The following is a 23,251-nucleotide window of genomic DNA, read 5'->3' on the forward strand; positions in this document are numbered from 1 at the left end:
TTTTTTTCTTTTTATTATATTAGATCTATTCTGGACTGAAAGAGCTGCACTAAAAAGAGTAACTACTTACGATAACAAACTGACAGTATTTAAACTGGAGGAAAAAGTAACTTACAAATATCCAATTTTTCTGACAAATGATTAGAAATGAATAATGACAAGAAAATGAATAATAGTACCCTTTAGAGTCAGCCATGACATAACAATATAACATAAGTAATGAAGTAGGTCTAAAAAAGTGGATTTCCTCAGTTTGGATAAATTATCAATAACAGATTACTAGGATAAACCAAGAACTTTGGATATGAATGAACTTATAATTTGTCAGAACATGGTACTATTAAGGAAAAAAAGGATATCATTAAAAGTCTGGTCATTCATCAACTCTCTCAAATGTCATCACCCCCCTCATCAGAAGAGACAAAGAGGCATCAATGTGGAGATCAACAGCATGTTTGCAGCTCAGACACAGATATCTTTTAAAAAATGCATATAAGGCATAAGCAGCATGTCATATGCAGATTATCTCTGTTTCTTAAAAAATTTCTCTGTGTTATAAAATGTCAACATTTTTATTCAAATTGAATCCCAGACTGATTATGTCTTGAAAATCCAGCATGATCTTTCTAAAAAAATGATATGATATGGAAATAATTGTGTTTACTATGGAATTAAACTTTGTTTTGTTTGAACGTTTGTTTGTTGGATTTTTACATACTCTGGAACTCATAGAAGTATCTTTCATAGAACTCTTTCTCTGGACATGTTCCCAACAAAGTTCTAAGGATGTCTCTCAAGACAAATCTGGACCAGTCAGATGAAACGAGAATGGAACAAATGGATCCTAATACTGGCTAATCCTAATAAAATAAGAATAAACCACAAGATGTACTTTAACATTTGTAAACCTTAGGGTACCCATTGAAAAGAGTTTGTGTATTTAACAAAATATATAAACATTATTTGCATGTCTTCATATTTACAAACTCTACAAATTTACAGGCACATATATACACATTTCTGTTTCTCACTATTTATCATTTTTCATATAGCATACTCATTGTTAATCATCCATAACTGATACCCACTCCTTCTTCCAGAATAATAATCCAAATTTTCAAAATATATCTACCAAAATCCATCTCCCATTAACCAAAATTGCATATAATCTTTCATTCCAAACACCCATATTACATTAAGTTCTTTAATTGCTATGCACAACTTCTCCTCCAGTTAATATAAGTATGCCTGACTTGCGTACAAGACTAAAGGGACTAAAAATATTTTAATGGCTTGTATCTTAATATCCATATCCATATAGCAAAACTTCCAGTTTCTCAATTTTTGTATTATCTTCTGTTTAGTCTGTTCCCACATATCCTTAGCTGCTACCACACAGTCATTTCTAAACCATACTCCTAAATACTTCATTTTATCATATCCCCATAAATATGGATATTGTTGGACCAATTCATGTGTGGATACATAATTTACCACTATAAATGTAAGAAAGTACCACTGTTATTGGTGGGTCTTGAGGCAAAGAAAACATTTGACATAGTAGACAGGAACTTCATGAGCAGGGCAATGGAATTGTTTGCTTTCCCTGATACAATTATAAGGTTGATTAGAAGAATATATGATGGATCGGTGGCATGAGTTAAAGTGGGTTGGGTCCTCTCTGATAATTTCTGCTTGAGTAGAAGAACCAGGCAGGGGTGTCCTCTTTCCCCTTTGTTTGCATTTTATTTAGAACCATTGACAAAGAAAATAAGGGACTCAGAAATTCAAGGATATAATGGGTATGGTAGTCAGGGAAAGCTGGCTCTATTTGCAGATGATATTATTTTGTACATGACAAAACAAGAAAGGGACATTGCAGTGTTGTGGAACATTTTAATACAGTTTCAAATCTTCCCAGGATATTTTAGATACGTTTTTATCTATCATTCTCACATATTCGTATTATTCTTATAACACCCATACATAATTATATTTCTATATATATTGTTTATGTCATTAATATCTTCAAAACATTTTTCTTCACACAGCTTTTTTCAGAGTTTCACCACTATTTTACATTAAAAAAACTGCTCTGTTGTCTTTTCCTCCCAAAACAATAAATATACTGTTTCAATTTTCCTTTTTTATACAACACATTTCCTCTTTACTTTTAACTTATTTATTACCAATCTCCATAGGAAATTCTTTCACTCTGTTATCTTGGTATACCAGATTTTCCTTACTGCAATGGCTTTACTTACTTCTGCTGATAAATGTTCCCTTGAATTTACATAATAACATTGTTTTATCACATTATTACACCATACCCTTTAATCTTTCTCTATAGCATCAAATTCTATTTTTCATGTTAGTATTTTACTTGATAATTTTTTAACTTCTTCGTCACTTTTTTCTTATTGTCATCATCTCCCAGAGTTTTGAAACTTGTTCACTATTACATTCTCATTCTCTTCCTTTACCCGCTTTAATAATTTGTACAATCTGTTTAATCTGTTTAAAGATTCAGAATACACAAATGGCTTTAGTAAACCCTACCCACTTCATCTTCACACCGCACCCACTTCATCTTCACACATATAGAACACACCTCTTTTCTCTAGGTTTAATCTTGAAACCCATATGAAAGAAAATTCCAAATGAACAATTTCCTTTTCATATTTTACTGTAATCATATAGATATTTGGCATATATCTTATGTTTCCCATTAATACAGAATTCACACAGTAAACCCTTTTTCCTGCATGTTAATCTGTATGCCCTGCACAGAGAACACATTTCTTACTTTTTTTCTCAATTTTTTTTTTATTTTTCAAATACATTTGAATGAATTCCACAGTATTTATACATAACAACGTAAACAACTATGTACACTATTTACATTAGCCTGACACTATAACAGATCTTAATGTATACATTTACTTTATAAGTATGTCCAATCCCATTATCAGAGTGTCTGATCAATTATTGTATAGTGTCAATCAACTATAAGACTTTTCCCCAAGGGTTGTTGATAAATGGTTTGGATAAATTCTTAGTTCTTTAATTTTAATTTCCAATAATGCTGTGGTCTTCAGTAGGCTGTAGAAGTCTTCCAAAGTCAATACTGTGTTTGTATTGGATCTTCTTGTTATACACTTCCTTGAAATTGCAAGTATAGTCCATACTAGATACATGTTTGACCTATTCAAATGAGGACCTTCGTTCACATTTAATAATACAAGAGCTTTAGTTAAATAAAATGATTCATTAAATAAAGCTTGTAAAAAGTTATTAATACCATTCCAAAATGGCTTCATTTTAACACAATCAAAGAAAATGTGGTTCCAATCTGCATTGCGTACTTGCTCAAATCTCCAACATACTCATTTTATGGAAGAACTAATTTTACTGATTTTGTCTGGGGTTAAGAATGCTCTGTGCAAGCATTTCCAATTAAAAACTTTCCAGTATTGTGTAAAGGATGTATATTTTATCGATAATAAGATATTTGTTTTAATATCTTCAGTTAAGTGTACTGAGTGTTCTTTTGTTATATACTTCCAATATGAGGTTTTGGGTGTTGTTTTATACTTTATCACTATTTTGTAAAATTTTGAAATACTGTTTCCCATGTCAGAGTCATTATATATGATTTCATATATGCATTTCATAAATTTAGGTATTTCCTTAAATAAAGAATTGTTGATTATTCTACTTAAATCTTGAAATAAAAGAGAATATTCTGTAAAGTTAGCCAGTCCTGTTGTGGAATTTTGTATGTTGTTTTTATTACTTGCATATCTAAAACTTTTAGTTCTTTGATACATTGGAGCCAACAAACAAATACTTTCTGTTCCAAGGAATTAATAATTTCTCTATATATTTTATGTGGAAAGTTCTTTGTGACTATAAATGGTGTTAAAAGATCAAACCAGATTTTTAAATCTATATTTGCATTAATAATTTTCCTAAATGAGTCAATGTAATAATTAATCATATGAGGTTTAGTGGGTTTAGTTATGTTATGTTGCATACTAATACATATGAGTAACGGCAAATCATTTTTACCTATTTGAAATTTTTTTTATAAATTAAATTCATTTATTGATATTACAGTTAGTAATTATTTCCAATTTGCAGAGTAATTTGGACTTAACCAATATGAGATTGTTTTAAATATTGATGCTTTAATATATATTTTTATATAAGGAAAGTTTAATCCTCCCGGTTTCCATGGTCTGATATAATGTATTACAGCTATTCTGAATCTTTTGGGAAACTATAAAAATTTTATTAGGCATGAATTTATTTCTTTAAGTATATTCCTTTCTGGTAACAGTTGTATTGCCAAGGCTATATATATATATATATATATATATATATATATATATATATATATATATATATAAAATCTTTGGCAGTAAAACCATTTTTATTAACTGGAGTCTATCTTCAAATGTTAATATTATTTTGTTCCATTATTCCACAGAGATTTTAATTGTATTGATGATATTATTGTAGTTTTTCAGACTAATTCATTACTATCCTTGTATAACTCAATTCCTAGATATTTTAAGGTAGATTCTTGTTTCCCTATTATGTGAGCCCCCTTAGTCTACATTTCTTTTTTTTTTATTTAAAAATAAAAATTTTGATTTTAATTTATTGAACTGGAGTCCTGATGTAATGTGAAATTTGTCAATATATCTAATTCTTCTAATGTCTTTTTTGTATTAGATAACGTTAGTAATATGTCATCAGCAAATAGCATTACTATAGAATTGTATTGTTCATAAACATCTATTCCTTTGATTTTTATATTGTTACAAATTGAATCTGACAATATTTCAAAAGCCAGAGCAAATATAATCGGTGACATGGAGCATCCTTGTTTAGTGCCTTTTGTTATATGTATAGATTCAGAGGTAAAAGGACCTAAGTTGACATACGCTAAATTATTTGTATATATTCTTCAGGAGATGAACAAAAGAAGCAGAAAATTCAAATAGCATTAGGATTTTGAAAAAATAGTCCCAATTTAGGGAATCAAAGGCTTTCTCTATATCTAAGCCAAATATGAGTATTTCTTTATTTTCTTTATTAACATAGGGCTGGATTCATGAAGGCTTGCACGGAATCTAAGAGTAGAGTAAGACTCCATGCAGCCAACATGTCTGCCGAGTGATCCAGGAACAGCCGGCAGGGATGTGCAAGAGAGCTCCTAAAACTCCTCTTACACGGACAGGGCTAGGATATGCAAATTACCTCATTTGCTGCAGAAAGTTATGCAAATGAGGTAAATTTGCAATCCAGGAAACCCTAACCTGTCCGAGTAAGAGTAGTGTTATGTGCAGAAATGTACTCGGTTGTCAACTGAGTACCATTCTGCAAATAGCAAAACGGAGCCGTGACAGCTCCAAATAAAGGATGCATCCAGTCGAGGAAGCATGCCAATGGCCAAATATATGGCCACTGGCAATTCTACCTGTTGCAAAAAAAAAAAAATAATAATTTTTTTTACCTCGATCTCCAAAGTTTAAGTGTAGCGCAGCATTGCGCAAATGCGCTGCACTGTAAAAAACCCAAAAAAAAAAAATAAAAGCCAAAAATAGGCATTTTATTATAAATATACATCTGCCATGCAAGTGAATGGCCAGCTGAAGACAACATGGCTACTGAATAGAGGTTGCTAAGGGGGGAAGCTCAGTCTAAGAGATATAACCAAGCATTAGTAGGCAATCCTATGCAAATGAGGGTAAGGATAGTGAATCCCAATTTCACATGGCAAATGAGCAAAGTCTGTGGAGTGTAAGAGTAGGATAAGGGGAGTATCAGAGTAGAAGATAGGTGACATCATGAGGGGGTATGTATGAAAGAATGTAAGCTCATTGGAGTAGAGTGGCATGTGTTTGCTGTCAGTTACCCATCATTGGAAGAGGCGTGTCAACAGGTACCCCAGCTAAAGGTAAGAAATAGAAGGTGTATGCCGTGGACAACACTAAAGTTTCTTGTAGAAGTGCCTGCACTGTGTATGCATGCGTGTGCGCGCCTGTAAGACCGAGTAAGACTGTGTGCGCTAGTTTAAGCCAGAGTAAGCAAGTGTAAGGTTGTTGAAACCTGTGTAAGCACGTTTGCGCCTGTGTGTGAGTGTTTAAGCCGCAGTCAGCAAGTGTTAGGCCGTGTAAGCATGTGTGCGCATGTGTGAGCCTGTGTGCACATGTTTGCACTTGTTTGCATGGCGCTGCCCCCTGTGGAAACAGAAAGGGAAAAGGAAGCACAACAAATAGTAGGAAGTTAACCAAGGAGAACTAGCAGAGCTAGCATGTGAAAACAATCAGAATCAGCAAATTACACAGGCAGTACACTAGCCCAGCCCAGCACTTAAAACTCTGCAAACAACTTTCCACTATGTTTTTCTCAGAGGCACTGCAACACTGCAGTAAGCTAATAGAAGTGAAAACTGAAAAAAGCTTTACTGAGACAAAGAAATATTAGGGGCTGCCATTGCTGTTATAAGGCGACATATGCAACATGCTGAGGGTGGTGACAATGCGAATGCTGCTGAGCAACCCACAGTGAGGAGATGGAGAAGAGTGTACAGGCCCAGGGTAACCTACCAGGGGCTACATGAGCTGGAGATAGTGGAGCAATATAGAGTGGACAGAGACCTCATGCAGCAAATTGTTGAGCTGTGCAGGCCACACCTCACACACAGAACCAACAGAGGGAAACCCATCCCAGTGGAAATCAAGGTATGTGTTGGCCTAAGAATACTAGCAACAGGTACCTCCAAGAGACCAACTGGTGATATGATGGGCATTTCACAGACATCAGCATCTAGGGTACTGCACCAGTTCCTGAATGCCATGTCAGTACATGTCGGTGATTATGTGTATTTCCCCAGTTCCCGTGAGGTATTGGCCAGCAATATGCGTCTTTTCCAGCAAATAGCGGAATACCCTAAGGTAGTGGGTACAATAGACTGCACGCACATACGCATCAAAGCACCAGCTGGTGAGCGGGGTAGGGTCTACTATAACCGCAAGGGTTTCCCCTCCATCAACTGCCAGGTTGTGTGTGATGACCAGGGCATAATAATGAATGTGTGTGCTGGCTGCCCTGGAAGCTACCATGATTCCCATATCTGACATCTGACACAGCTGTACCAGACATTTGCCAATGGGGACATCCCTCATGGTCACCTAGTGGGGGATGCTGGATATGCACTCGAGCCTTGGCTGATGACACCCATCAGAAATGCACACACACCTGAAAAGGAATGCCATAATGAGGCACACGCACAAACACGAAATGTAATCGAGCATGTGTTTGGGCTGCTCAAGTCACGGTTCCGTGCCTGGACACATTTGGTGGAGCCTTGCAGTACTCACCAACTAAATGTACCCAAATAGTCATAGTATGTGCTATGCTACATAATATGATCCTATGAAAACAGCTGCAGCAGGAGCAGCATAGGCTTGGGCCAAACAGCCCCCCACCATTGCCAAGGCCATCACAGGCAGAGCGTGACCCGGAGGAGGAACAACCTCAGCCTGCCCCAGTAGGCAGAAGGAGGCGTGCCCAGTATGCTTTGGCCTTGGGAAAGAGGCAATGCATAGCATATACACTGGCTCAGTAGGAACCCTGGAAATGATACCTCTCTCTGACTCACACATATAGTAAAAGGGATGCCTAACTTAACACTACCTGTTTTCAAACATTTATAGGGAGTGTAATATATGCATCCAACGTAGGCAGCCCTGCAGCACCACCTGAGGCATGATTGCCATGTGTTAAGCAATATAAAGCAGTGCTAAACAGCTTATACCACTATTTAGTATATGTAAACAAAATTGCACACACTAAGTAGCACAACTTTGTGCAATGTTGAGCAATATTGGGCAGCGTTCAGCAATGTTGGTTAACGTTGAGCAATGTTGTGCAAGTTTGGTCAAAGTTGGGCATAGTTGAGCAAAAGCAGGTAAACATGGTCATATTTGCTTTACTGTTCCTTAAGCAGTCTGGTCTGCCCAGTATGAAAATATAAAGCAGTGACAGTCCTCGAACCCAGAACACTGTGCACTATAGTCACAGTACTGAACCAGTCAACCATGGCAGTATTTCACTGGTCAGCCTGTATGAATAAATGTTGATAAGTCTATGCAAAGTGTCTCCTGGAAATCACGCAGGCACAGCATAATCCCTGTATAGTTATGACACAAAGGTGAGCCCTGCATTAAAAATACAACTTAATTTACAACACATGTATAGTATAAATGTTAATATTGGGCGTGTTCACACACGTCAACAAATGTAGTGGACTTCACATAGCAACATACTGAAAGGTCACACTGGGCATGCTCACACACTTGAATAAATGAGGCAAATGTCAGGCAACAACATACTGAAAGGCCAAACTGGGCATGCTCACACACTTAGGCCATGTGTGAGTACAGCAGTGGGACACACATATCAGGCAGTTGCATGTGTTAACCCAGGAACCTCTCACAATTCACCAATCTTGACTTGTGCACAGAGTGATATGACAACAGACACATATATAATATATTGGAACCCTGTCATAACCAATATGTACTACAGATACTTAGGTTGGTCATAGAAAGTTGAAAAGCAAAGAAAAAAAAACCTAAATCAGTATCATCGATAAACAATGTGCACTGCAAACACTATCCAATCCAGGTCATGGAAAGATTATCTGCGAAGGAGTCCATACAGAACCATGGGTGTCATGACACTACCCTTAGCTATGTCATAAATAGCAATGTACACTCATATATGTCCTGAGTCAGGGCCAACTGTAAATGACTGACAATGCAAACATCCTGTCAGACAGGCCCATACATATATACCCACCCCCCACTGACAAAAGGCCCTATCATCATATCAGGAGATATCATATGTAGAATGGGTAAACAGCTCCTTCCAAAGCTGAAAACATGGCATCAATTAGATTACATTGTGTCCCTATATGTTTCATAAGTGAACTGCAGAACAAATAGAGCCTGCACCTAAACAGTCTGTTGAGCCTCACCCTCTCTACAGGATATGAAACTGTTGAATGGGTTACAGCAACATATGGCACACTACACAAGTGTTAGTGCACAGCAGACCATGGGAACTATAGTCTTATAAGCCGATGAAGTCTGATCTGCAAGGCCATGGAGTCCATCAGGATTGAAGTCAGAAACAGAGCAATTGGAAGCCTATAAACACACAACCCTACCAACTTTGGACTGGTCATGGGCAGATCATGTTTCCCAAACCTGCTAGACTGTTTGCAAGGCAGCCACCCAGGACATACATGAATGAAATGAGCTACACATGTCCCACATACACTTTGAATAGACCTTTTCCAACATCCCAGACACATGTCGTATCCACAAAAATCAATAACCTGTGCATAAATATGTATTGTCATCGGATGGATTGGCAACTGGGCTACAGATAGATCACACAAGCTAAGAACTGTGGAGTCCTGTTCAAGCTGGTAACACCTGCTGTCCCCCATGCCTCAGTCCTGGGATTGCATAAATCTAAGTGCACACACATTACCATGTCTAGTCTGATGATGTCAGCATCCCACAAATATAGCAGTGGAAATGAAAACTCCCAATCAAGCACATAGCGCGTTGTGTTAATGCATATCTCTCCAGTATCATAACATAGTTAGGTAGGGGTTTGAATCTTGCAATTGCTGAGTGTGCGTGTGATTTCCTTTGAGAGTATTTCCCTTTTTGGAGACTAGGAAAACACATTAAAAGTGTTACATTCCTGTTTGGCAAGTCTGATGATGTCAGCATCCTACAAATATAGCATTGGAAAAGAACGCTCCCAGTAAAGCATATAGCGTGTTGTATTAATGTGTATCTTTCTAGTATCATAGCATAGTTAGGTAGGGGTTTGAATCCTGCAATTGCTGTGTGTGTGTGTGGGGGTATGTGTCTGTGTGATTTCCTCTGAGAGTCTTGCCCTTTTTGGAGACTAGGAAAACACCTTAAAAGTGTTACATTCCTGTTTGGCAAGTCTGATGATGTCAACATCCTACAAATATAGCAGCGGAGATGAAAACTCCCAGTAAAGCATATAGCGTGTTGTGTTAATGCTTATGTGTCTAATATCATTACATAGTTAGGCAGGGGTTTGAATCCTGCAATTGCTGCCTGTGTGTGTGTGATACCGTTGGTCAATGTGTTGTGTGTTTAGCTTTTACTACTGTATGACATCTCAGTATAACAACAGTATGTGCATTGCACACGTCAGGTATCTGTGTGGCAAATACATATATGTACATGTGACCTCAATTAGTTCATATGTGTGAAGCCTGCTTTCTACATGAATGCATCTGTTACCTATGACAGATTGTGCTGCTGCTTCTCAGACCTTCAGTCACATATGTATGTTTGTGACAAGGCCAGCCACTGTAGTGATCTGTGGCCTAGATCACCTGTGTCACACACACCCATGACAGTTTCTATAGAATAGTGTGAGTGAGGGTTCATGCCTTGGGCATATTTCAGACATATAGAATAAAGGCGGAGCAGAGCAAAAAGCAAGTAGTTCCACGTATAATAATCCAAGAGTCTTTATTGTAAAATGTGACACAGATAAGCGCTTTCGCAAATAGCTTCATCAGATCTCTCATAATACCCAAGATAACATTCTTCTTATATACACAAATTGATTCAAGGAGACAATTAGGCTTAATTAAGAAGCTCTCATTTAAAGGTATACAGCTCAAAGTAGATCTATCTAAGCTCTAAGCCCAATATACTAGTGCAAATGATAATATAAAATCAAATAAAAATGAGTCTATACAAAAATATATATATAAAAGATATAAAAAATTAATATGATTAATAAATTTATATAAACATATATATAAGTATAAGAATAGGTGAATTTAATATAGAAGGTTTCATAATACTGATCAGTATATAATCGCTTAACATTTCTATGTTGTCTAAGTTTAGGTTTTATTGAGGCCCTTTCATTCAGGCCTCATCCTCTATCTGACTTCAGTAGGATAATCCACTCTGTTTCCTTACTCTCTGTATACGTTACAATATCACCTCCTCTAATATTAGAGGTTATGACCTGTAGTACTCTAAACAAGAATGTATGTTCTTTATTGTACAATGCTATATGCTTAGCTAATGTGTTATGATTAGAGCCCTTTCTGATATGATAAAGGTGCTCTCTCATTCTGTCTCTAAATGGACGATTTGTCTTCCCGACATAAAATGATGAACATAATTGACAGACAGCCAAGTATATAACATGAGGAGTCATACAATTCGCTTCAGCATTAATATTAAAGTTCCTCAGTAAATCAGGATGCATAAATTCTGTACTACTATCAATAAAAGAGCAAAAATTACAATTACCGCAAGGTTTAGTGCATCCAATATTTCTATCATACTTGTCAAGTTTCGGGTAACATAGTATTCTTTTTAAATTATGTTTATTCCTCAAAAGAAAACTTGGTATCTCTCCTACTATTTGTTTTATCTCATCATCTACCTGTAAGATTTCCCAATATTTATTAAGAATGGATTTGATGTCATAGTAGTCTGTTGAAAAAGAGGTAGAGAATTTCACATATTTCTGTTTATTAGTATATGGTATAGTATATTCTATGTTCCTAGGCCCAAAATAAGGCATAGCTTTTGTAGATCGTAGATTATTTGCTATGTCTAACTGGGGATTAATCTCTGCAATATTATAGTGTCTGTCTAGTAATCTCTGTCTCAGATCATCCAATTCAGAGTTAAAGCCATTTTCTGTATAGTTCAGCCTTGAGGCTCTAATAGCTTGTCCTTTCATAATGTTCTTAAAAACGTAGGGTGGATGCATAATAGATCTAGATAGTAATGAATTACGATAACAAGATTTACGATAGACTCCAGTGTTTACAAGATTACCTTGTAATCTCTCAACATATATGTCCAGGAATTCAATTCTGTTTACTAATGATTTCATCGTAAACTTAAGGCATGGAATTAAATTATTCATGAGCAGATACATAAATTCAAGTTGACTAGTCGTTCCTTCCCATAGAACAAAGACATCGTCAACAAAACGTCTATAAAATGTAACATGCTCCTTGAAAAGTTGTTGCTCAAATAGTACTTCTTCTTCCCAGTGTGCTAAGAACATGTTGGCGTAACTATTGGCACATGAAGTGCCCATAGCTATGCCATCTTTCTGTTTATATACCATATCCTTATACATAAAGATATTATTCTCTAAGATTAGCTCTAAGAAGTGAACAATTAAATCTATATAGACTGTAGTATAGTCACTATGATCATGTAAATATTGTGAAATAAATGTAAGTCCAAGATCATTTGGAATCACTGTAAATAATGATTGTATATCAAATGTAACAAAGAGACAGTCTCTTGTGAGATCTTTATGTTTGATACATTCATAGAACTCAATTAAAAATTGCTTAGTGTCCCTTAATACTATATTATTTTTATTGAGGACATCCCTGAGATGTTTCTCAACAAATATAGACAGATGTTCCATTTCCCATCCACGACCTGAGACTATTGGTCTCATGGGTGGATTCGTGTGATCTTTATGTATCTTGGGTTGCCCTTGAATAACTGGAATGATAGGTGTTAAGATATTCAAATAGTCATATAGTTCTTTCTCTGTCAACTTACTTCTATAAATGTCCAATAATGTGTCTCTAACATACCTTATAATATCATTAACAATATCATACGAAATAGGTTCATAAAATTTATCCTGCAATAGCAGAATCATCTTTCTTTCATAATCAGCCATATTCATAACTACAATACTACCACCCTTATCAGCTGGTCTGATTATGATGGTATTATTTTCTTGTAGTTTCTTTAAACTTTGTCTTTCTTTATAAGTAAGATTGTCCATTCTCTTATATCTATTCTTCACTTGTCTATTTCCATAGTATAGATGTAATTCATCTTCAGTTAGTTTACAATAAACTTCTATTAAAGGATGATGGACAGGTATATAATCACTTAAATTCTTAAACTTAAAAGAATTATTACACATTATATTGTCAGTAGGCGTTTTATACATTAATCTCAACATGACATTTCTACAGAATAACTTTAAATCTACAATTGTATCAGTCAACTTACTATGGCTTTTAGGAATAAAGTTCAAGCCCTTATTTAATAGCTGAATATCTTCACTACTTAATTCGAAACTAGATAAATTATGGACAAACGTTTGTTGGTCCAAATTTTCTTCAGGGTATGATGAGTTAAAGTATCCCCTGAGAATTTCCTCTTCTGCCTTCCTCGACTCACCGAACGTGACCTCTGTGGGCCTTTGTCTATACGTATCGGTAAAGGAAAAGAAAGCTCAGTATTTACATTATTACTTAAATTGTCTGGTGTTCTCATTTTCTTTGGTCTAACTACAACTTCAGAGTCCACTCCAGGCAATGTTGGTTTATCTTTAACTACACGTACATTTGGGTATAAATTATTACTTGAGTCTACACTAGGGTGAACAATATGTATAACATCAGTAGAATCATTACAGTTAATATTATCAGTTGTTATATCATGTATTGATTCCTCATTTCTCAAGCCCCTATGTTGTGTTCGTCCAACGGAATCAAACTGTTCATTTAATTTGGAGGTCTTATTGTCCATGTAATTAATGTCATTATTACCACAAACACCATCATTTAAATTCGAGCAACCTTTAACAGCAGAATTATTGTTAGCATTACTCACACAAGTATTACTATTATTTACACCACTGCCAGCATTTAAATTGTTATTATTGCTATTTACACTAGCATCAATAGTACGTCCATGTGTTAGTCTGGGCCAAGTAAAGACATGGCCCAATTTAAAATCTTTAGTGTCCCTTGCAGCTTTATTTCACTTTTGCTGTAGCAATTTCCTCTCAAGGGCTGAAATACAGTCTAACAAATTATCTAGCAATGGTCTTACTAGCTCAATTGGAAAGTCATCAAACAATTCACGTTGTTTAAAGTTTATTGTTTGTACTAACTTCTCTTCTTCCGGAATAAAAAATTCTATTAACAGTTGGAGGTATTTCCGACTCAACTCAATGTTCAGTCGCTGCCATTTAGCCAACAGTTCCGGATAGTCCTTACCTTGAGTTGGCATCGTGAACACGCGTAGCCCTCTAGGAATAATGTTCTGATCCAAGCAGTACTGAAAATGTATGCATTGCATTTGTAAATGCTTCAATTTCATGAAATCCTTCTCAATACCATCGAGCAAAGTATGTAGCCTTTCTGAATCTACAGTCGCTTCAGTAGCGTCACTAGTGGCTGCCTCGTTGTTAAAGAAACAGGAAGCATTTACAGCATCTTTAAGATGTTGTTGAAGTCTCCGTTGCACACATTCACTCCCACAGTCTTCACCTCTGGGGTTATAGTCCAATTCGATATTTGCCATCCCAGTAACTTGCTCAAGTTAGCAGCAAAGTTATTTCAGACATGTTCAAACACAACAAAGTCTGTCAATAATGGACATTCATTATAGGTGTACGACAACTTTGTGGATATGCATACAGACCCCTTATTGGTTATGTGATACACCGAGGGACGTCAGAATACCTATGGAAATGTGAATACCAAAGGACAGATGACATAACACTTGGTTGTATGTACACATCGGTACACGTTCTACATGTTTGGGGCTACTACCTATGTGGTACTGTCGGGATACTATGCTTAACAAATGTGGATGACGATGCTATATTTGGCTTACAGCTTTACAGCATGGGTTGGACAACAGGTATCTGTCTGTATGATACCATTGTGGAGGATAAGTGTCTCATCCGGAGAATGCATTGTAGGCCACTGTATGCATTTCCAGATGTGGACGGACATATCCCTAGTGTGTTTGCTTGTACCTAAGAGGGCTATATGCAAGACAGGAGTGGTCCCAGGAATGGGTGGTGGTCAATACCACTGGTTACTGGTATAGTACAGTACCGGACAGATCCAAATGCTACTGAGTTCCCTACATCTGTGTGTCAGTTGTCAAGAAATCATCTAACGATTGGTCATGGTCAGGCTGTTGAGGTTGTGTACACTACCAGAATGCAAACCAATGACAGATAGTAACAGTATCAGCCACAGCATAGTGTCAAACCATGTCATACACACATGTGTACCCAAGTTAAAATGTATGTGTATTAAAATGCATACTGGCCACCAATAGAAACAATAAAGTCTTGACACTGTGTAATACAGGGCATGTCACCCTTCTGATGTGTCCACTATGCACGTACATGCAGACAGTGCACCTCCACCATGTTCACAAATGTGCACCTGCAAATCTGTACTGCACACATCACACACGTACTGTCCACTCACCAACACATGCTGCAAAAACTACATACATCAGCCAAGTGGCACATAGGCAGACAATACATTTTTGGAATTAACACTGTTGTAAACAATACTACATTGATTATCATAGCTTTAATGCATCATACCTGCTCAGATATACGTACAGGGATATCATTGCACTGTACTGTTGACAACATGCTAACATTGCTACACTGCTATAAAGTCACCTTGTGCATCAGCACCATGTTAGCCTGTTCCTGCATCAATGTTACAGATGACAGGAGGTGGCACAGTTTCATCATATGCACAGGGTGTGTTATTGGTTTGCCAGAGCCCGGCATTGACCCATCCAATCGACATGTGTGTGTGTGTGTGTGTGTGTGTGTGTGTGTGTGTGTGTGTGTGTGTGTGTGTGTGTGTGTGAGGGAGAACAGTACAGCATGGGTCAATGTTGATGTGATGTGTGTGTGTGTGTTAGCCCTAGGTGTTTGGATTATGTGCGTGTGTCTGCATGCACACAGTTCCACCATGTGGCTGCCGTATACAGGAGGTTGTGGGACAGCCACAGACTGCACCTGCTAGGTTGTACAGATCACGTCTCTGGCCACGGACAGAGTACCTGTGCCTGGCAGGGGTGCAACGGACAGTATCAGGTACTAAGCCAGACTGGGTACTATCATCAGAGGCAGAGGCATGTCGACTGGACCCATGTCACTGCTGGGACTGGCCAGAGCCATGTGCATGTGGTCTTCTATGATGGTCTATTGACAGCCCTGTTCCAACATTGCTGGGGCTGGTACTGCCACTATGGGAGTGGCTGTCACTTGTGTGTCATCCGCGACAACTGCCAGCCGATCATGTTGCTGGCATACATCCATGTCGACGTCTCAGCCATCCTGCACTCTCCTGGCACATGGACATTACATTGCAGAGGACACCTAATGTCTCCCCTCAACGTCTATCAATGACCTTGGTGTAGTGATGCACTGCACCTGCAAGGTCATGGATACTATAATTGATAGCGGTGTTATGGGCCCTCTGCGCCCTCAGTCCCTGACTGGTGTACCGTTCCATACATGCCTGTGCCTGCATAACAGCCTGGAACATACCTGAGGTTGTAAGACCTGTGGGGTAACGTCTGCCAGGTGCATTACAACCAGTGGTGCTCCCACAAGAACCCCTGGACATCCGCCTATGTGGCACCATCCCAGGATTCTGGGTATGGCTGCTGCGAGGGGTTGCATGTGCCATAGATTCCACACTATCCTGGTCAAGGCCTATTGTATGCTGTCCCTCAGCTAAGGCCATTGGTGATGAGAGATGCATTGGCAGTATGAATGTGCACATAGATGGTGTGGAAAGCTGTGTACTGTCGATTGGCGGAACAACGACAGACACTGTCAAACCTGCCTGTGCCACAACACATGTTTCATCATCTCCACTGTCTGTGGTAGTGTCTTCAGGTTCCCTGCTGCACTCAACCAACACAACCTCAACACCTGTGAGAGGGAGACAGGAAACACACTTTACAATCTGTACATGATGTTAGCACACATGCACACATGCACACATGCACACATGAACACATGCACATATGCACACATGCACACATGCACACATGAACACATGCACACATGAACACATGAACACATGCACACATGAACACATGCACACATGCATACATGAACACATGCACACGTGCACACATGCACACATGCACACATGAACACATGAACACATGCACACATGAACACATGAACGCATGAACACATGCTCACATGAACACATGCACACATGAACACATGCACACATGCACACATGAACACAAATACACTACCCATTAAAGTGGACACACACACACACACACACACACACACACACACACCAACAGCAATCCAGAACATACCCATTAGTGGCTGATGGTAGAGTACAATATCACATGCCAAAGAGTCCTATCACACATGTCAGCATGCAAGATGTGTGTTGCTCAACAGCATGCAGTGTGAGTGTAGAGAGTCCTTGTTAATAACAGTATACATCTGTTTGATGCATGTGTACTGTTCAATGATTGGCTTCACCCTGGAACACAATGTGTACATGAACACAACATTGCTGTGCAAGTATTACATGCTTTTCAATGTCCTGTGCACCATCACTCACAGGTATACATACCATGGCTGGATGCACACAACTGTCAGGTGTATAGCAATGAATGCTATGTGCTGTACTGTAGTTACTGTAACTGGATGTAGTGTAGTACCACAAGCCATCATCAGGCAGCATCATGTGGTCACTCAAGGCCACTAATGTGTGCCACCCTGGCAACTATCTTGCTGTACCTGAACTGCTGCACTGTGGCTACATTAACCATTTCACAGGCAGTTGTTACACGGGTATGTAAGGTGTTCAATAGGGAGCATTGCCTAACATGAATGTCTTGTTTGTTGAAGAGTTTTGCAATGCCCCAGGATAGGCCTCTACCCCTCAGGTATAGTATGTGTGCTGTGTGGATGACATTTAGGATACTGCAGCCTGGCCTTACAGCAGGTGTCTACATACACAATGTGCATCATATTGACATTTACTGCGTATGACAAGGTGGTGTATGTTGTGTGCATGTGTATTGACTCTGCCTATACAATGTCCACTACAGTGTACCACAATGGTTTGGGATGCTCTGTGTATAGCATGTGTTTGAGGCAGCCACTCATGCTACTGGGATGTGCATAGTCCCACAGGAAACTTGCAGAGCATGCATTATGTGTAGGTGTTGTACATGTGTAAATGGCCTAAAACCCACCTATGACATGCACATGTTATTTGCCATATGAAATGTAGAACACTCACCAGCATGGGTCTGCTGTCTTGCTGTCACACCAGAGGGACCTACAAGGAAATGAAACAGTCTGTCAGTGTCAACAACTGTGGCATTGCTGCTGTGACTTTGCAATTTTACAGTAGTACAACAGTTGACAGTCACAGGCATACAGATTATGTTCAAATTGATCAGTATTGCACAACACCAGGCTCCACATCTTCCAAATACACAGTACACATCTGACTTATGCATGTTCTAACAATTGAGCTAACAGTAGTCTACAGATATGGCATGTTACCTGCACGCTCACAGTCAACTTGCTGGGCGACTCCAACCTCCATGATGACACATGTTTGTTGTAGTGTTTGGCCAGGGGCCACAACTCTGAGGAGCACCTCTTCCACTCTGGTAAGGGGCAGGTGTGATGCTGCACTACCACCTGTGGCAAGCTGTTGTTTGTGGACATCAGAGGCATGCTGCCAGACATGTCTGACTACATCACTGCAGTGATGGCGTACCTGTTCATAAGTCCGGTTATGCATGCCTATGTCATTAACCCGACAGACAACATCCTGCCACAGCGCAGTATGCTCATGCTGGTCCTGGTTAGTTCTGGAGAACAGCAGGGTGTGATGTTGTACTAGTGTGGATATGATTACTTTCTCCTCTTCGGGGGAATAGGCAGGGTTGCAATGATGAGACATGTCCCTGGAAGAAAATAAGACAATTATTGTGAGCAAGTCTTGTGGCACACTTAACATTCTAAAGTATAGATATCAATGAAATGCCATATTTAGCAACCTAGTGGCTGTCAGTAGATACACACTTTTAATCCCACACATCAGTGCTCAGCCCACAACTGCCTGACAGTGCCTGGCACGTTCTATATATTAAACCATGTTCTGCACAGCAACAAAGTGAAACCAGTATGTAAGACTATACAACAGCACATGGCACACTGTATGTGACACAATGCACCACCTAGCCACAGGAGGTATATATGAAGCTAATGCATACAGAAATTGTCATCCATTGTAATGATTGTAAAGTACAGTTACAGAACTACCAGTATACCACACTAATTGTTGATAGCAAACCCCTAAGTAGCATATTTGCACATTCATCAATACAGGTGGCATACTGCTGTACTACACCATACATGTTGCTAGATATGCACTTATATCCTGTAACACACGTACGACCCAGGCCATGTTACAGACATACCCACACACACATCAGACATACCTACAAGACACAAAGGTATGGCAACCCAGATGAGCTTTACCTGTGTACCATTCAGTACTGTTTGTCAGCACTTACAAAACCTTCTGCCTGAGGTATGTAATGTGTGTGGACTACAGGTAACAAACAAAACAGTGTTTCAAAGCAATGTGGATATACGCCATACTGTGCTGTTTATGCCTACAGCTTCAGGTAGTACTACAGTACATACAGGATTTGTATTCACTAGTGTCAACAATCAATGAGCATACATGTACCGCTTTAGCCTACAATGGCACACTCCAGTCAACGCCATGGGACTTTGTCACACCATATACCATATTGCTTTTGCTGCCTAGCAATAGCATACATATCTTTTGCGGGGATCACAGCTAGAGCACTACATACCATGATATAAACATTTATCCACTAGGCTATCACACATATACACAACATTGACACAGTCACCTACACATTCACAATCACACTCAGTCAAACTCACATAGCAATTAATGCAACATGTATATGCGTTGTGTGTATCAGGTCATAGGTAGCTCATAGGCTATTAGGCGTAGGGCCTATAGAAGCCTAGCCATATGGTACCCTGCCCTTCAACACCCATGTAATTTAAGTTCATGTACCCCTGTCATGCAGAGCCACAGAGGTGATTCCCGGGTTGTATTTCCTATGTCACATCCATTCATCATGACGTTTTCATGACGACTGCTAATGAGGACCATTCTTTGCTATTGATAGGTAGTTAGTTCCAGGGTGTGGTATGTGTGTGAGATGAGCATGTACCACTCCAGCATGTTCTGCTGTTTGACATTACAAGGTTTAGATCAGTACAGTGTGTAGCTTGTAGGGATTTTGATCTGTCGACATGGAGCATGTCCAACACCTGTTGGTTTGGCATAGCTTTGTATGTTAGGCAGCGGTTGGCTCTGGGTGTGCGGTATGCGACACAGTGTAGCTGTGGTTTTGTAAGACAGTCTGCATAGGGCATCTGTTTGAGTCTGGTAATACTCTTTGTGGTGTTTGTGCCTGGTGTCTACAGTTGCTGTAGGTGTCTTCTGAGGTACATACCAAAATGCCCATTGTATTCTATGATGGGTGTTATGACTGATGAGTAGAGTGGAACAATGACCTCTCATTCCATGTATGACACACCTTTTGTGATGATGTGTGGACCGTACACAGTTTACATGACTAGTGTGGCACTGTGATTATCAAAAGGGACACTACTGTCCACCTGTGTCCTGTGGTCTCTTATCACAGTTTTGGTGTTGAGTAGACTACCATCTTTGTGGTAGTTAATGAGTACAGGGTTTTTAACAAAAGAGATGGCAATACATTTACAACATTGAGCTTGAGCATACATATAAACATCCATTGTTGTACATATAGATTTACATGTAGGCACATATACAGTCCACCTTTCATGGTGGGAATATCAATTATGCAAGTGTTGAGAGAGATACAGTTATGTAACAATTTTGCACAGTCTTGTGCAGAATGCATTGAGGGTATTATCAGGCCATGTAACTTTAGCAGGACTCCCTGTCTGGGAGACTATAAACCTAGCAAATCATACCCACAGCATTTAAAAACCACATGTCATAAACCAGCACTGTATGCTGTCTTGTTTGCCACACACTACAACCTACATGGAAATATGCACATAACAACCTTCACCAACATATATATGTCCTCCCTTCACAAACAGTTGCAGTATGCACCTTGCTCTATGCACATGTTAAGATGCTAATATATCTGACACATAACTATCTCTACATATGTGTGTGCCATACACACACAAGGTACACACTGTTGTACATCTGTAGACCTCACGGATGACCTGCTGGGCCTTGCTGCAACATGAACAGTTGTCACATGTGTGCATGGCAGTAATATTACAGGGAGTATTTATATCTGCTAATGCTACATTACTATACTAGCTTGGTACAGCAGTTGCCAATGCTAAGCTACACATTATATGACTATCATGCATGTGTTACTCTGTCACATCCATGTTTATATAGCTGTTTGCCCTACTCCCCCAGACAGCCATTATACACAGTACTGTACAGAACATAGATGATACGATTGGATGTTTGACATTAAATGCTGAGCTACATATCTCACAGTTATGTCCCACTGCACACAGCTACACATTAATTTTTCCATAGCAGTAGTCATGCATGGCATCAGTGCATACATACCTACTGCTGCCACATATGCATGTTTCAAAGTATTTACAGTACTCTTCATAAACATCTACTACTTGCCGGTAATCACATTTCTGTCACATACCTGTTTGTCACTTTCAGGTCCGTCTGGTTTTTATTTTGGACAATTTTTTTTTTGTGTTGCCTAAGTAGTAGTAGCTTCTACTCAATTCCCTTTCTTATTAATTAAGTTTTTTTTTTTTTTACTGAATTAATATATTTGATGAAGGATTCACTAGAGTATCCTTACTCAATTAAACATTTGCGTTATTAAGTAATAACTCCTATTCACTCAGACACAAGTTCTGTGTAGCTGTATCAGATGCAATGTAATGATTGCATGTGGGGATAGCAAGTGCAGTCTGCTTTTATAGGTATCAGCACATGTGCATGTGATGACCTCTGCACCAATTGGTGCACAGCATTTGGTAAATGCATACAGCCTGCTGTGTGGTAATTGCAGTACTCACTGTCATAGCAACCCAATGCTATAAAATGGTAGGTTTTGTAGGCATAGCCCTTTCCGATTTACAGAGTGGGGCCCACGCTTGTTTGCTGTGTACACTGTTGTTTAAGTCAGAAGGTTGGTATACTTCTTATATCTGAAGCTAGAGGTGTAGACACTGATGTACATGTTGTACTCAGACCTGACTGTTACCACTTTCAGTACAGAGCTATCAGTGTAGTGTTTAAGTCACCCCTACAAATGCTTTCACAAGATATATGTGAGTATGTAGTTTCATTTCTACTTATGTAATTGAATGCCATACAAAAGTAGTTATTGAGAAGTATTCGTTTGACACATGAACTGTTTGTGGACTGTTTTACTGTGCATATTGATGCACTCACTTCTGCAGAGTTTGTGTACTTTTTATTGTTGACATTAGCACAGGTGTCTCAGGTAAACTGGACAATTCCACTACTGCGTATGCCTACCTACATCCTTGGTTGACCCTAAACACACGTATATTTAAAATATGGGGGGGGGTGCAGACATACAGAAAGCATTACGATTTATTGTGTGAGGTTATCTTACTGGACTTAATGGATTGGTGTGTACCTGTTGATTTATCAAGGCAGGTGGTCTGTCTGCAAAGGTCCCAACTGTGAACCTATCCAGATGGTAGCCAGATGTTAGCCTGTTATTCTTTGCCTGTGCAACCCACAGGTGTTTTCAGCACTGGTACAATGGCATTGTTACAGTCAGTTGCTACCAGTACATGGCTAGATCCTTTGATATTTCTGTGTTGTACTCCTACATAAGGGTATGCTTGTGGATGTCCACACAAAGCTGTTTGCAGAGTGTGTAACAGCAGATGAGCTGATATGCCTGTGTGTTTGTGCCTCTGCCAGGCCTATGAAACACACAGATACATATTTGTTTGGAGTCAAGGATAGGTAGTTAAAAGTGAGGTACACCTTCCAACTAATACAGACAGTAAGTGTAGACTTGAGTGAAGCAGTGCATGTGGAATTGTACTCCTTTTATGAAGTACAAGCAGTGTCTACTGTTATTATTGTGATTATGCATTGTGTAATACAACACCTCTCTGACTAACGTCAGTACTTTTCAGAGGGATTCAGAGGGACACAGCTAAAATATGTTTCACAATCAGGAAG

This window comes from Protopterus annectens, chromosome 1.part2, assembly GCF_019279795.1.
Source record: "Protopterus annectens isolate FY-2018-M chromosome 1.part2, PAN1.0, whole genome shotgun sequence".
Taxonomy (NCBI): Eukaryota; Metazoa; Chordata; order Ceratodontiformes; family Protopteridae; genus Protopterus; species Protopterus annectens.